General features: G+C 50.7%; 1 protein-coding gene across 3 annotated transcripts in view; it reads left to right on the forward strand.

The window, feature by feature from the left end:
* Nucleotides 1-17447, forward strand: part of LOC144607437 (3',5'-cyclic-AMP phosphodiesterase 4C-like) — a 150225-nt gene that overhangs the window by 60512 nt on the left and 72266 nt on the right. The gene's annotated exons all lie outside the window — the stretch shown is intronic.

The raw sequence follows: 17447 nt of genomic DNA on the forward strand, positions 1-17447 counted from the left end.
GGATGGAAATTGGAGGTGAAGTGTATAAAGTCAGTGAGTTCTGCATGGGTGCAAGAGGTAGCACCAATGCAGTCGTCGATGTAGCGGAGGTAGAGTTCGGGGATGGGGCCAGTGTACGTCTGGAACAGGGATTGTTCGACGTACCCGACAAAGAGGCAGGCGTAGCTAGGGCCCATGCGAGTGCCCATAGCTACGCCTCTGGTTTGGAGGAAGTGGGAGGAGTCAAAGGAGAAGTTGTTGAGGGTAAGAACCAGCTCTGCTAGGCGGAGGAGAGCGTTGGTCGATGGGGATTGGCTGGTTCTACGGTCGAGGAAGAAACGGAGGGCTTCGAGACCATCCTTGTGGGGGATGGAAGTGTAGAGTGACTGGACATCCATGGTGAAAATGAGGGAGTGGGGGCCTGGGAACCGGAAGTTATCCAGGAGATGGAGAGCGTGTGAGGTGTCTTGGACGTAGGTGGGGAGGGATTTGACCAGGGGGGATAGGATGGAGTCGAGGTAGGTAGAGATAAGTTCGGTGGGGCATGAGCAGGCAGAGACAATGGGTCTGCCGGGACAATTGTGTTTGTGGATTTTGGGTAGGAGGTAGAATCGGGCCGTGCGGGGCTGGGGAACTATGAGATTGGAGGCACTGAGGGGTAGTTCGCCGGACTTAAATGGACTCAACAATCAACTCCCACAGAGGGTGGTGGGTGAATGGAACCAGCTGCCGGAGGAGGTAGTTGAGGCAGGGACTATCGCAACGTTTAAGAAACATTTGGACGGGTACTATACATGGATATGACGGGTTTAGAGTGCTATGGGCCAAACGCAGGCAGGTGGGACTAGTATAGATGGGACATGTTGGCATCTCTAAACTAAAAAACTAAACTACAAAGGAGTTTGACAAGTTTGAGATGGAGTGGGTGTTTTCATACGTGAGAAATTAAAATGCAACAGTTATAAAGCCAAGATAGACACAAAATGCTGGAGTAACTCAGCGGGTCAGGCAGCATCTCTGGAGGGAAGGAATGGGTGACGTTTCGGGTCGAGACCCTTCTTCAGACTGAGAGTCAGAATAAGGATCTCGACCCGAAACATCACCCATTCCTTGTATCCAGAGATGCTGACACCAAGTTAGAGGCATGAAGATACAATGTGGAATCACTCTCTGACTCTAACTTCATGCCAACAGGCCACCAGAGAGCAGAATTCCAAAGATCCACAGATGTTTCCTCCCTTTCTCCTCAAAACTGCTATCCTTTTCTCAGATGACGTATTATTTTCCTACGTTGAAGGATAAAGAAACCAGATCCTCTTTGTTTGTGTCCAACAAGTTGGCAATTTGACAGAGCAGAATCCAACCTAAAATAGCTCCCGGTTTGTACATCCAGCTCCCGACCATTGCCAGAACAATTAACCCTTTCCTGCAGCAAGGACTCTTCAGACTGAAGAAGGCTTCCGACCCGAAACATCACCCATCCTTTTCTCCACAGATGCTGCCTGGCCGGCTGAGTAACTCCAGTACTTTGTGACTATCTTCGGTGTAAACCAGCATCTGCAGTGCGTTCTTACACACAGTCTAAGGCGACTTGATATTCTCTGAACTCACCCTAACGACGCCACAATTTCAGAGTGAGGCCTCCCTGTTATTCCTTGGGACCAAATTTAGTTTAGAGATATAGCATGGACACAGGCCCTTCGGCCTACCGAGTCCGCTCCGCCCAGCGATCCCCGCACATTAACCCTATCCTACACACACTAGGGAGAATTTAGGGCGGTCACGGTGGCGCAGCGGTAGAGTTGCCGCCTTACAGCGAATGCAGCGCCGGAGACCCGGGTTCGATCCCGACTATGGGTGCCGTCTGTACGGAGTTTGTACGTTCTCCCCGTGACTTGTGTGGGTTTTCTCCGAGATCTTCGGTTTCCACGCCAAAGATGTACAGGTATGTAAGTTAATTGGCCTGGTAAATGTAGAAATTGTCCCTAGTTTCCGCGCTGTATCTAAAATGTACACTTATACCAAGCCAATTAACCTACAAACCTGCACGTCTTTGGAGTGTGGGAGGAGACCGAAGATCTCGGAGGAAACCCACGCAGGTCACGGGGAGAACGTACAAACTCCGTACAGACGGCGCCCATAGTCAGGATGGAACCCGGGTCTCAGGCGCTGTGAGGCAGCAACTCTACCGCTGCGCCACCGTGCCACCCATTAAGTTCAGAGAAACATCAAAGACTGACAAAATTGGGGGAGTAACTCAGTGGGTCAGGCAGCATCACTGGGGAGAATCGATCAGGCAACATTTCCACTCAGATCTCTTCAGACTGAAAGATAGAGAAGGCCAGAAGATATCAGGGCCGGCAACAGGTGATGTCATGAAGGGTGGAGTCCACAATGGTCCATTGTTGGCCGTGGAAGATGTGCCAACGAGAGAGACACCAGGTGGAACTGGTAGAACGACTAGGATGGATGAGTTGCCAACTATCCCGTATTAGCCGAGACATCCCATATTTTGGGCTAAATTTAGTTTGTCCCGTACGGGACCGCCCTTGGCCCATATCAGTAGGGGGGTTGCCAACTTCCTCGCTCATACGGCACGGTGGCGCAGCGGTAGAGTTGCTGCCTTACAGCGAATGCAGCGCCGGAGACTCAGGTTCGATCCTGACTACGGGCGCCGTCTGTACGGAGTTTGTATGTTCTCCCCGTGACCTGCGTGGGTTTTCTCTGAGATAGACAATAGACAATAGACAATAGACAATAGACAATAGACAATAGGTGCAGGAGTAGGCCATTCAGCCCTTCGAGCCAGCACCGCCATTCAATGCGATCATGGCTGATCACTCTCCATCAGTACCCCGTTCCTGCCTTCTCCCCATACCCCCTCACTCCACTATCCTTAAGAGCTCTATCCAGCTCTCTCTTGAAAGCATCCAACGAACTGGCCTCCACTGCCTTCTGAGGCAGAGAATTCCACACCTTCACCACTCTCTGACTGAAAAAGTTCTTCCTCATCTCCGTTCTAAATGGCCTACCCCTTATTCTTAAACTGTGGCCCCTTGTTCTGGACTCCCCCAACATTGGGAACATGTTTCCTGCCTCTAATGTGTCCAATCCCCTAATTATCTTATATGTTTCAATAAGATCCCCCCTCATCCTTCTAAATTCCAGTGTATACAAGCCCAATCGCTCCAGCCTTTCAACATACGACAGTCCCGCCATTCCGGGAATTAACCTAGTGAACCTACGCTGCACGCCCTCCATAGCAAGAATATCCTTCCTCAAATTTGGAGACCAAAACTGCACACAGTACTCCAGGTGCGGTCTCACCAGGACCCGGTACAACTGCACACAGTACTCCAGGTGCGGTCTCACCAGGGCCCGGTACAACTGCACACAGTACTCCAGGTGCGGTCTCACCAGGGCCCGGTACAACTGCACACAGTACTCCAGGTGCGGTCTCACCAGGGCCCGGTACAACTGCACACAGTACTCCAGGTGCGGTCTCACCAGGGCCCTGTACAACTGCACACAGTACTCCAGGTGCGGTCTCACCAGGGCCCGGTACAACTGCACACAGTACTCCAGGTGCGGTCTCACCAGGGCCCGGTACAACTGCACACAGTACTCCAGGTGCGGTCTCACCAGGGCCCGGTACAACTGTACACAGTACTCCAGGTGCGGTCTCACCAGGGCCCGGTACAACTGCACACAGTACTCCAGGTGCAGTCTCACCAGGGCCCGGTACAACTGCACACAGTACTCCAGGTGTGGTCTCACCAGGGCCCGGTACAACTGCACACAGTACTCCAGGTGTGGTCTCACCAGGGCCCGGTACAACTGCACACAGTACTCCAGGTGTGGTCTCACCAGGGCCCGGTACAACTGCACACAGTACTCCAGGTGTCCTCCCACACTCCAAAGACGTGCAGGTTTGTAGGTTAATTGACTGGGTAAAATGTTAAAAAAATTGTCCCTAGAGTGTGTGTAGGATAGTGTTAGTGTGCGGGGATCGCTGGGCGGCGCGGACTCGGTGGGCCGAAGGGCCTGTTTCCGCGCTGTATCTCTAAATCTCTAAATCTAAATCCCAAGGAAGGGGCAAAGGGTGATGTCATCCCCCGCGCCCCACGTGACCTCACCCAGCCAGCGGCCACGTGCTCCCGCTCCACCAATGGCGGCCGCCATTGGTGGAGCACGTGGCCGCTAGCTGGGTGAGGTCACGTGGGGCGCGGGGGCGGTGACATCACCCTTTGCCCCTTCTTTGGGAGCGAGGAAGTTGGCAACCCTGGATTGGGGAGGGGGGTGGGGATCGGGGGGGGGGGGCAGTGAATAACTGGGTGGTTGGAGATGGATCTGGGAGAGGGAGGAAAGGCAGGCGAAACGTGATGTGGTGGAGCGTATGGTCAAACCGCCACGTGTTCGCGGCTGCTGTGTGTGGGCGTGAAAGTCCTTAGATGCCAACACAGCAGCAGAGGTAGTTTCTGAGGCGTGTGGGCTAAAGCATCAGTACTATTGCAGAGCACAGCCTGAGTGCTTGCCTGCTGTGTGTGGGTGTGGAAGGATTTTACACTGCATATGAATGTGTACACGATATAGGTACATTTTGTGCCTCTTTCCATATAGACATATGAAAGCAGGCAACGAATTACTTCCATTTTCTAAAGCATCTTTAATACAATACTGGACCAAGTGGACCCGCTGCGCCCAAACCTCTCCTGCATCACCCTGTCCTCCCCCTCCCCTGTCTCCTCAACCCCCCCCTCCCCTCTCCCTTCTCCCCCACTCCCCAGACTGAAGAGGCTAAGAAAGAGTTGATCAAGGTGTTTAGAGTAGGCGGCCGAATGCACAGCAGAATTAGCACACGGACATTTGGTCGGATTAGTTGCAGGTTCAAATTCCTGTAAGGCCCACAAGCTTCAATTATAAACTAGACCAAGTAGACCCGTTGGGCCCAAACCTCTCCTGCATTGGTGCACCACCCTCCCCTCCCCCCTCCCCTGTCTCCTCAACCCCCCCTCCCCTCTCCCTTCTCCCCCCTTCCCCCCTCCCTCCTTCCCTCCTCCCCTCCCCTCCCCTCCTTTTAAACTTTAAAATGTGAATAACTTAAAAAATATAACACAGATTTCAATAAAACTACTTGCATTATCACTAAAGTGACGATGGTGAGCAAGGTGGGCCTACAATTGTCGTGCTGTCGTGCACCGTTTTGGCTGAAGTTCAGTCACAAACAAGATAAGAAACGAGAGTTTTAGTATACTGATATAACACTCCAATGACGTACAGGTTTATTGGCTTGGTTTAAATGTAGGTTATCCCTAGTGTGTGTAGGATAGCGCTAGTAACATAGAAACATAGACAATAGGTGCAGGAGGAGCCCATTCAGCACCACCATTCAATGTGATCATGGCTGATCATTCTCAATCAGTACCCCATTCCTGCCTTCTCCCCATATCCCCTGACTTCGCTATCCTTAAGAGCTCTATCCAGCTCTCTCTTGAATGCATTCAGAGAATTGGCCTCCACTGCCTTCTGAGGCAGAGAATTCCACAGATTTACAACTCTCTGACTGAAAAGATTTTTCCTCATCTCCGTTCTAAATGGCCAACCCCTTATTCTTAAACTGTGGCCCCTGGTTCTGGACTCCCCCAACATTGGGAACATGTTTCCTGCCTCTAACGTGTCCAACCCCTTAATAATCTTAATAATCATATATGTTTCAAACAATCTTATATGTTTATTGGCTCGGTTTAAATGTAAGTTGTCCCTAGTGTGTGTAGGATAGCGCTAGTAACATAGAAACATAGACAATAGGTGCAGGAGGAGGCCATTTGGCCCTTTGAGCCAGCGCCGCCATTCATTGTGATCATGGCTGATCATCCACAATCAGTAACCCGTGCCTGCCTTCTCCCCATACCCCTTGATTCCGCTAGCCCCTAGAGCTCTATCTAACTCTCTTTTAAATTCATCCAGTGAATCAGCCTCCACTGCCCTCTGTGGCAGAGAATTCCACAAATTCACAACTCTCTGCGTGAAAAAGTTTCTTCTCACCTCAGTTTTAAATGGCCTCCCCTTTATTCTTAGACTGTGTGGCCCCTGGTTCTGGACTCCCCCAACATTGGGAACATTTTTCCTGCTTCTAGCTTGTCCAGTCCTTTTATAATTTTATATGTCTCTATAAGATCCCCTCTCATCCTTCTAAACTCCAGTGTGCGGGGATCGCTGGTTGGCAGGGACTCGGTGGGCTGAAGGGCCTGTTTCCGCGCTGTATCTCTAAACTAAACTGAACTACACTGAACATCCCAAGCTAGCAGGTAGGAGTATCAGATACAAATTAACAGAGGCACAGAAGGAGGTATTGGGATTCAGAGTCATAGAGCATGGAAACAGACCCTTTGGCTCAACTTGCCCACACCGTCCAACAATGTCCCAGCTACACTCGTCCCACCTGCCTGCGTTTGGTCCATATCCCTCCAAACCTGCCCTATCCATGTACCTGTCCAACTGTTTCTTAAACGTTGGGATAGTCCCAGCCTCAAGTACCTCCTCCGGCAGCTCGTTCCATACACCCACCACCCTCTGTGTGAAAAAGTTACCCCTCAGGTTCCCATTAAACCTTTTCCTCTTCACCTTAAATCTATGTCCTCTGGTCCTCGATTCACCTACTCTGGGCAAGAGACTCTGTGAATCTACCCGATCTATTCCTCTTATGATTTTATAGATTGGTGGCTAAAACCTTGGCCAAAGTTGTAGGTTTTAAATAGTGATTTACCCTCTCGGCAATCTCCCCAATCTAACCTGTTCAGAATCAAGTAGAAAATGGTATGGAATGTAAAACATATATTATGTATATACAACATATACTATGTATTCTACAAGAAGATGAGGGGGAATTTCTTTAGTCAGAGGGTGGTGAATCTGTGGGATTCTTTGCCACAGACGGCTGTGGAGGCCAAGTCAGTGGATATATTTAAGGCAGAGATTGATAGATTCTTGATTAGTGCGGGTGTCAGGGGTTATGGGGAGAAGGCAGGAGAATGGGGTTAGGAGGGAGAGATAGATCAGCCATGATTGAATGGCGGAGTGGACTTGATGGGCCGAATGGTCTAATTCTGCCCCTGTTTCATACGAACGTAAACATATCACAGGGCGTTTGTGGGGAGAGACGCAGAACAATTTCAGTCTAAGTGGAGAAAGATTATTAAACATTAACTTAAAGGTGAACTCTGAAGATGAGCTTGAGAAGATTGCTTCCGTGTGGCCTTATCAGCTCACAGGTGAATTAGCTCCCATCGCCAGCTTTAGAGCAGAGTAAAGTCCATCGCTTGCAGAGAATCACAGAGGTTGAAGGTTGTCTGGGTGACGGTGGTACAGGGCTTTGTGATGTGGTGCCAACAAGCCCTATTTAATCCCGTAATCCTGCTCTGGGGAGCGTGTCAGAGGAACTATGCACCCAGAGAGTTGTGAATCTGTGGAATTCTCTGCCACAGAGGGCAGTGGAGGCGGATTCACTGGAGGTTTTCAAGAGAGAGTTAGATTTAGCTCTTAGGGATAACTAGGGTTGCCAACTATCTCACTCCCAAATAAGGGACAAGGTGACGTCACCGCCCCGCGCCCCACATGACCTCACCCAGCCAGCGGCCACGTGTTCCCGCTCCACCAATGATGGTTGCCCGGGCCGGGAGGCGGGTTGCTACGCAACCTCCGTTAGGTGGCGCCCGGGCCTCCGGACCTGTGGTCTCCAGACCTACATTGCCCAGGCCTACAGTGCCCAGGCCTACAGCGTCCAGGCCTACAGCATCTGGGCCTAGGGCTAACAGAATCAAGGAATAAAGGGAAAAACCAGGAACGAGGTACTGGTTTTGGATGATCAGCCATGATCACATTGAATGGCGGTGCTGGCTTGAAGGGCCGAAGGGCCTCCTCCTGCACCTATTGTCTATGTTTCTCTGTCTTGACCAATATTCGGTGAAGCATGGACCTGAGCCTGGGGCACAGTGCTCGGGCAAATCCCTTCTCCACAACAGCAGCTGTGAGAATCTGAGCAAGTTTTCCCGGCTGAACTAGGGTTCACACACACGTCCCCCGGGTGTTTATTGAGGAACGTAGGTGGGATGTTTTCTGATGCACCTTTGCCAAGAGATGTTGGACTTGCAGCTGTAATGGACCTAGCAAACAGTGGAGTAGAGTCCTCTGGTGGTGTGCCTGCCTCTGTACAACACTTGCTAACCCCCTCACATATTCAGTGTGTTGGCAACGGTCGTTACAATATTAAATCAGAGAGTTTGTTTTCTTCACCGAGAACTTGCGACATCTGAGCTAAAACAGAACGGGTCTCGAGGACAACCAAGAATGTCAAACACTTGGCACGGTGTCGCAGCGGGTAGAGCTGCTGCCTCACAGCGCCAGGCACCCGGGTTCCATCCTGACCACGGGCGCCGTCTGTACGCAGTTTGTACGTTCTCCCCGTCACCTGCGTGGGTTTTCTCTGGGTGCTCCAGAGTTTCCTCCCACACTGCATCTATATAAAAACAGGGGTGTGATGCTGAGGCTGTATAAGGCACTGGTCAGGCCGCATTTGGAGTATTGTGAGCAGTTTTGGACCCCGTATCTGAGGAAGGATGTGCTGGCTCTGGAGAGGGTCCAGAGGAGGTTTACAAGAATGATCCCAGCAATGAGTGGGTTAACCTATGATGAGCGTTTGTCAGCACTGGGCCTGTACTCGCTGGAGTTTAGAAGAATGAGGGGGGACCTCATTGAAACGTACAGAATAGTGAAAGACTTGGATAGAGTGGATGTGGAGAGGATGTTTCCACTAGTGGGAGAGTCTAGGACCAGAGGTCACAGCCTCAGAATTAAAGGATGTTCTTTTAGGAAGGAGATGAGGGGGAATTTCTTTAGTCAGAGGGTGGTGAATCTGTTGAATTCTTTGCCACAGAAGGCTGTGGAGGCCAAGTCAGTGGATAAATTTAAGGCAGAGATAAATAGATGATTAATTTTTCGTGTGTCTGTGGTTATGGGAAGGCAAGAGACTGGGGTTAGGAGGGAGAGATAGATTACCCACGATTGAATGGGGGAGTAGACTTGATGGGCCGAATGGCCTAATTCTTGATGGGACCGAATGGCCTAATTCTGCTCCAATCTCTTGCGAAAGAGCAGAGGGTGGGGAGTTTGTTCAAAGAGGCACCACATGAATGATGGGAATGTGTGTTGATAAAACGACAGCGAGATTGCCAAAGGATTTTCGATTAGAAGAGTACAGTTTCCATAAAAGGTGTCTGGTGATGATTAACCAATGCATGACGCCACAACTATCTTCACTTCAAGATAATGACTTGTTGAGGTTTATTAAGCTGGCCTCTGTGTCTCATTTAAGAACTAGGAGGAAGAGCACGAACAATGAACAAACACATTCCCCCCCCCCCCCCCCCCCCCGCCTCAATTTTATTTCCTAATGTTCATTATGTTTTACAGTTTTGTGTAGACCCATTGATCTCTCTCTCACGAGGCAAAGACGCACCACTGATTAGATTAAGAGTACAGCTCCCGACACATGGTTGCAACTGTATAAGACACGGGGGTGGCACAGCGGCAGAGTTGCTGCCTCACAGCGCCAGAGACCCGGGTTCCATCCTGACTACGGGCGCCGTCTGTACGGAGTTTGTACGTGCTCCCCGTGACCTGCGTGGGTTTTGGAGGGGTGAGGGGGATGAGAGGTGGGGTTGCCAACTGTCCCGTATTAACCGGGACATCCCGTATTTCGGGCTAAATTCGTTTGTCCCGTGTTCGGCCCGGGGGCCGCTGTAGGCCGGGACAGTGTAGGCTGACGGAGTGTGTTTGGGGAGCAGGGCCGAGTGTGTTCGCCGAACGGCGGTTGCTATGCAATCTACCACCCGGCCCGGGCCATTGGTGGAGCGGGAGCACGTGGCCGCTGGCTGGGTGAGTTCACGTGGGGCGCGGGGCGGTGACGTCACCCTTTGTCCCTTGTTTGGGAGTGAGGAAGTTGGCAACCCTACTAATACGGGACAAGGGGGGTCCCGTACGGGACAAACTAATTTAGCCCAAACTATGGGATGTCCCGGCTAATACGGGACAGTTGGCAACCCTAAGTGCAGGTCAGCTAAACACCTGCATTTAGTTAGTCTAACAGACTGGATTCAGAATGAAACTGAATTCAGAATGGAAGGACGTTCTTTTAGGAAGGAGATGAGGAGAAATTTCTTTAGTCAGAAGATGGTGAATCTGTGGAATTCTTTGCAACAGAAGGCCGTGGAGGCCAAGTCAGTGGATATATTTAAGGCAGAGATAGATTCTTGATTAGTACAGGTGCCAGGGGTTATGGGGAGAAGGCAGGAGAATGGGGATAGGATGGAGAGATAGGACATGGGCAGAACCTACACAGTGAATGGTTAGGCTCTGTGTAGTGTTGTAGAGCAGAGGGATCTAGGATTTCAGGTGCATGGTTCCTTGAAAGTGGAGTCACAGGTAGATCAGGTGGTCAAAAAGGCTTTTGGCACATTGGCCTTCATCAGTCAAAGTATTGAGTATAGAAGTTGGGAGGTCATGTTGCAGTTGTATAAGACGTTGGTGAGGCCACATTTAGAGTACTGTGTTCAGTTCTGGGCACCATGTTATTGGAAAGGTATTGTCAAGCTGGGAAGGGTACAGAGAAGATTTTTGAGGATGTTGCCAGGACTGGAGAGGTTGAGCAGGCTGGGACTCTATTCCTTGGAGCGCAGGAGGATGAGGTGTGTTTTTATAGAGGTGTACAAATTCATGAGAGGAATAGATCGGGTCAATGCATAGAGTCTCTTGCCCAGAGTAGGGGAATCAAAGACAAGAAGACATAGGTTTAAAGTGAAGGGGAAAAGATTTAATATGAATCTGAGGGGTAACTTGTTCACACAAAGGGTCCCACAAAATTCACACTGCACGGTGGCGCAGCGGTAGAGCTGCTGCCTTACAGCGAATGCAGCGCCGGAGACTCAGGTTCGATCCTGACTACAGGCGCCGTCTGTACGGAGTTTGTACGTTCTCCCCGTGACCTGCGTGGGTTTTCTCCGAGAGCTTCGATTTCCTCCCACACTCCAAAGACTTGCAGGTTTGTAGGTTAATTGGCTGGCCAAAAGTTAAAATTGTCTCTAGTTGGTGTAGGACAGTGTTAATGTGCGGGGATCGCTGGACGGCGCGGACCCGGTGGGCCGAAGGGCCTGTTTCTGCGCTGTATCTCTAAATCTAGCTGCCAGAGGAGGTAGTTGAGGCTGGGACTATCCCAACATTTAAGAAACCGTTGGACAGGTACATGGATAGGACAAGTTTGGAGAGATATGGGCCAAACGCAGGCAGGTGGGACTAGTGTAGCTGGGGCAAGTTGACCAACGTGGGCAAGTTGTGCCGAAGGGCCTGGTTCCTATGACTCTATGACTCGAAATTCAGCATCAGACTTGATTCTTCAGATCTGCAGTTATATTAATCATTGATCCCTTGCCAGCACAAGAGGTGATACACACAGACACAAATTCCTTCATTCTCTGAGAGAGTAAAGTGTTCTTCCAGACAGAGAGCCTTCCTTCTGGATAGAATTTCCATTGGATTCAAGATGACATTCAATTTCAAAGAAAGCCCCTGCAAATCGCATGTGAAATTCCTTCTAACAATCTGTGCGGTCATGCCCTGAAACACTGGGATTGGTGTTTGATAGGTCTTGAAAGAAGCTTCTCTTGTTACACTGACCTTTCGTTAGGCAGATGTTGAAGAGGAATATGTTCTGAACAAAAAAACCATAGAAAACATAGAAACAGAAAATAGGTGCAGGAGGAGGCCATTCGACCCTTCGAGCCAGCACCGCCATTCACTGTGATCATCTACAATCAGTAACCCGTGCCTGCCTTCTCCCCATATCCCTTGATTCCACTAGCCCCTAGAGCTCTATCTAACTCTCTTTTAAATCCATCCAGTGAATTGGCCTCTACTGCCCTCTGTGGCAGAGAATTCCACAGATTCACAACTCTCTGGGTGAAAACGTTTTTTCTCACTTCAGTTTTAAATAGCCTCCCCTTTATTCTTAGACTGTGTGTGACCCCTGGTTCTGGACTCCCCCCCAACATTGGGGGAACCAGGCTGAAGAGAGAGAGAAGAGGGAGAAAGAGAGAGAGAGAGAGTGAAGAGAGAGCCACAGTGGAGATACTGGAGGGGTGGCATGGTGGCGCAGCGGTAGAGTGGATCTGGAGAGGATGTTTCCACTAGTGGGAGAGTCTAGGACCAGAGGGCACAGCCTCAGAATTAAAGGATGTTCCTTTAGGAAGATGAGGAGGAATTTCTTCAGTCAGAGGGTGGTGAATCTATGGAATTCTTTGCCACAGACGGCTGTGGAGGTCAAGTCAGTGGATATATTTTAAGGCGGAGGTAGATAGATTCTTGATTAGTGCAGGTGTCAGGGGTTATGGGGAGAAGGCAGGAGGATGGGGTTAGGAGGGAGAGATAGATCAGCCATGATTGAATGGCGGAGTGGACATATTCTGTAATTCTGCTCCTGTCAATTAGGAACCTCATGACCTTGTGGTAGTTCAGCACAGGCCTTGCTGTTGCTGCAGAGTGACTTTCAGCACTTTGTGCACAAGAGTCATCTGCTGCCTCCGAACACTCACTCCATTCAATCTCCCGCTTCAGTCTTCGGAATAACCAGCCTCACTATTTTCCGTTACGCATCGTTCCAAGCGCCTCGGGGCGACTGAAGTCTCTCTGCCTGTCCCTCACTGCCAGTCTCTTTACACCATCGGCAGGCGTTCCCTTATCTAAACGATTGACTTTTAACATTGTGACCAGCTGGGACCGCAGTGATGATTCCTTTTTACATCCCATTAGTGACACCCCGGTCACACAATGATCTACCACCTGTCCCCACACTGCGTTTTAACCCTTCTTCATTTAAAAACTCCAAACATACCACCTCATTTACTTCTATTTACTAATCTAACATTTGCGTCCGCTTATGTAATTTGTCATAGATGACATTTCTTTCAAAAATTCACATCAGCTCTGTCCCAAACCCAGTTGTGGTTTTCTGACTAATAATAGATCCCCCCTAATAATAGATTCTGACATAGTCGGTATTTCCTACCACACACACAAAATGCTGGGGTAACTCAGCGGGACAGGCAGCGTCAGGTCATAAGGGATAGGAGCAGAAGTAGGCCACTCGGCTCCGCCATTCACACCCAAGTCAGAAAGGTCAGTGTGGGAATGGGAGGGAGAGTTGAAGTGTTGAGCAACCGGGCGATCAGGTAGGTTTGGTATTTCTTCCGTGAGGTTTGGTGTTTCCTCACTCAATGCTTTTAGTTTTGTTTAGTTTTGAGATACAGCGCGGAAACAGGCCCTTCGGCCCACCGAGTCCGCACCAGCCAGCGATCCCCGCACACTAACACTATCCTACACATACTAGGGACAATTTACACATACACTGAGCCAATTAACCTACAAACCTGCACGTCTTTGGAGTGTGGGAGGAAACCGAAGATCTCGGAGAAAAGCCACGCAGGTCACGGGGAGAACGTACAAACTCCGTACAGACGGCGCCCATAGTCGGGATGGAACCCGGGTCTCTGGTGCTGTGAGGCAGCAACTCTACCGCTGCGCCACCGTGCCATTCCTAGTGCTCCTTTGCTGAAATGTGAAAGTTTCCCAACCTTCAGGTTGACAGCTCTGTATATATAGTCTCTTCCTTCTTCTAATACCACAGATAGCCTGGGCTGGGCTGGACTGGCCTGGGCTGGGCTGGGCTGGGCTGGGCTGGGCTGGCCTGGGCTGGGCTGGGCTGGGCTGGGCTGGGCATTTTGTCTGCTCCACTGCAAAATCTCCTCAAGGTATGTCTACTTTGAAGATATTTATTCACAAAATGCCGGAGTAACTCAGCGGGACAGGCAGCATATCGGGAGAGAAGGAATGGGCGACATTTCGGGTTGAGACCCTTCTTCAGACTGATGTCAGGGGGGCGGGACAAAGGAAGGATATGAACAAGTTCTCCCTTCCCCCAGCTAACAATGATCTATTCTACATTTTTTCCTTGATCTCCATTCTCTTTGTCCTATTTTCACACCTTACACTTCCTTATTGATTATAGACACAGAGTGCTATAACCCGAAATTGGTTTTATTTGATACTGGCATTTGTTGTGTTGGTTCGTATGTCTGTGCAATTGTTTTTGCACTGTCGCACTGTGATCAGCTGTAAGCATTTCTAATTTCGTTGTACCTTGTGTACAATGACAATAACGGCATATTATTATTATCTATGTGTCTCCCTCTCCCCTCGGGTCACCAACCGTCCAGTATTAGCCGGGACATCCCGTATTTTGGGCTAAATTGGTTTGTCCCGTGTGGGACCGCCCTTGACCCCTTGATGCTGGTTAAAATCTGTGTCTACCTTCCGGACAGTGTAGGTCCAGACAGTGTAGGCCTGGACAGTGTAGGTCCAGACAGTGTAGGCCCGGACAGTGTAGGCCTGGACAGTGTAGGTCCAGACAGTGTAGGCCTGGACAGTGTAGGTCCAGACAGTGTAGGCCTGGACAGTGTAGGCCTGGACAGTGTAGGTCCAGACAGTGTAGGCCTGGACAGTGTAGGCCTGGACAGTGTAGGCCCGGACAGTGTAGGTCCGGACAGTGTAGGCCTGGACAGTGTAGGCCTGGACAGTGTAGGTCCGGACAGTGTAGGTCCGGACAGTGTAGGTCCGGACAGTGTAGGCCCGGACAGTGTAGGTCCGGACAGTGTAGGCCTGGACAGTGTAGGCCTGGACAGTGTAGGTCCGGACAGTGTAGGTCCGGACAGTGTAGGCCCGGATGCTGTAGGTCCGGACGCTGTAGGTCTGTAGGCCTGGACAGTGTAGGCCTGGACAGTGTAGGCTCGGACAGTGTGGGCCCGGACGCTGTAGGCCTGGATGCTGTAGGCCTGGACAGTGTGGGCCCGGACAGTGTGGGCCCGGACGCTGTAGGCCTGGATGCTGTAGGCCGGGACAGTGTAGGTCCGGAGGCCCGGGTGCCGCCTAGCGGAGGTTGCGTACCAACCCGCCTCCCAGCCCGGGCGGCCGCCATTGGTCTGGGTGGGAGCACGTGGCCGCTGGCTGGGTGAGGTCACGTCACCTTGTCCCGTATTTGGGAGTGAGAAAGTTGGCAACCTCTACCCTCCCCTGACATCAATCTGAAGAAGGGTCTCGACCAGAAGCGTCACCCATTCCTTCTCTCCAGAGATGCTGCCTGACCCGCTGAGTTACTCCAGCACTCTGTGTCTACCCCAGGCATTACTGCGCCAGTTTCATGTTATGTTTTTGCAACTGAGAAGGACCTACGTTTGCACCTAACGAGAATCTAATCCACAGGGCCTGAGCTTCATATAACGTTGGTTCCCAATCGACCCGAGTGAAAGCATGCTTGTTTAGTTTTAAGATCCTGATTTCAAATTCAACTAAATTCCTTTCAGTCCCGAAATGAGATTATTTTGCTTTATGATCCTCACCTACTTCTGGGCACAATTCTCGGCCTCAAATAGCTCTGTGTTTCATCAACATACTCACCTGTGAAACTGATCTCGGGCACGGTGGCGCAGCGGCAGAGTTGCTCCTCACCATCGACTCCATCTACACCCCACGCCGCCTCGAAAATGCAGCCGGCACAAACAAAGACGTGTAGAAAGGAACCGCAGATGGTGGGATGTCCTGAGGATAGACACAGTGCTGGAGTAACTCAGCGGGTCAAGCAGCATCTGTGGAGAACATGGATAGGTGACGTTTCGGGTCGGGACCCTTCTTCAGACTTGGAAGGGTCTTGACCTGAAATGTCACCCATCCTTTTCTCCAGAGATGCTGCCTGACCCGCTGAGTTACTCCAGCACTCTGTGAAACGTCACCTATCCATGTTCTCCACAGATGCTGCCTGACCCGCTGAGTTACTCCAGCACTCTGTGAAACGTCACCTATCCATGTTCTCCACAGATGCTGCCTGACCCGCTGAGTTACTCCAGCACTCTGTGAAACGTCACCTATCCATGTTCTCCACAGATGCTGCCTGACCCGCTGAGTTACTCCAGCACTCTGTGAAACGTCACCTATCCATGTTCTCCACAGATGCTGCCTGACCCTAATCTACTAATCTGAGGAAAGACATTCTTGCCATAGAGGGAGTACAGAGAAGGTTCACCAGATTGATTCCTGGGATGGCAGGACTTTCATATGAAGAAAGACTGGATAGACTCGGCTTGTACTCGCTGGAATTTAGAAGATTGAGGGGGGATCTTATAGAAACTTACAAAATTCTTAAGGGGTTGGACAGGCTAGATGCAGGAAGATTGTTCCCGATGTTGGGGAAGTCCAGAACGAGGGGTCACAGTTTAAGGATAAGGGGGAAGTCTTTTAGGACCGAGATGAGAATGGTTTTTTTCACACAGAGAGTGGTGAATCTGTGGAATTCTCTGCCACAGAGGGTAGTTGAGGCCAGTTCATTGGCTATATTTAAGAGGGAGTTAGATGTGGCCCTTGTGGCTAAAGGGATCAGGGGGTATGGAGAGAAGGCAGGTACGGGATACTGAGTTGGATGATCAGCCATGATCATATTGAATGGCGGTGGAGGCTCGAAGGGCCGAGTGGCCTACTCCTGCACCTATTTTCTATGTTTCTATGTTTCTATGACCCGCTGAGTTACTCCAGCACTCTGTGTCTATAATCAAAGACTGGTCCCACTTTGATCATCCCCTCTTCTCCCTGCTCCATTGGGGCAGAAGGTACAGATGTTGGCACACACCACAAACTCAGGGACCGGTTGTCCCCGTCTCTTATCCAGCCTAATAACCAAGGCCACTGTCCGGTACTTTGCATGAGCCCGGGCACTGTCCGATTCACCTCTACGCCAGTGCGGACATTGGACTTTGTCTCTGGAACTGGCGCCTTACAGTAATGAATTGAATTAAATCGAATGGAATACTTTCTAGACGTACGTGACAAGACAGGGAATTGCCTTGTCTGCGCGCCCAAAGGTATCGGAGGAGTGAAAGTTGGTTGTTGTTGTTGCTGCCGCCGTAACATCTTTGATGATGGGCAGACAGGAGTCTCGCCGTCTGAGGAAGGGTCTCGGCCCCCTCCAGAGATACTGCGTGCCGACTTACTACAGCTTTTTGTGTCTATCTAGACAGACTGGAACATAGAGAGAGATCTAGAGAGAAAGAGATCTGGAGAGAGAGAGAGAGAGAGAGAGAGCTCTAGGGAGAGAGAGAGGGGGATCTAGAGAGAGAGAGAGAGAGATGGAGAGCTCTCTCTCTCTCTCTCTGTCCCCTCTCACTCCCCCCTCCCCTCTCTATCCCCTCCCCTCCCCTCTCTCTCCCCTTCTCTCTCCCCTCCCCTTCTCTCTCCCCTCCCCTTCTCTCTCCCCTCCCCTTCTCTCTCCCCTCCCCTTCTCTCTCTCCTCCCCTTCTCTCTCTCTCCTCCCCTTCTCT

The sequence above is a fragment of the Rhinoraja longicauda genome, chromosome 28, assembly GCF_053455715.1.
Source record: "Rhinoraja longicauda isolate Sanriku21f chromosome 28, sRhiLon1.1, whole genome shotgun sequence".
NCBI lineage: Eukaryota > Metazoa > Chordata > Chondrichthyes > Rajiformes > Arhynchobatidae > Rhinoraja > Rhinoraja longicauda.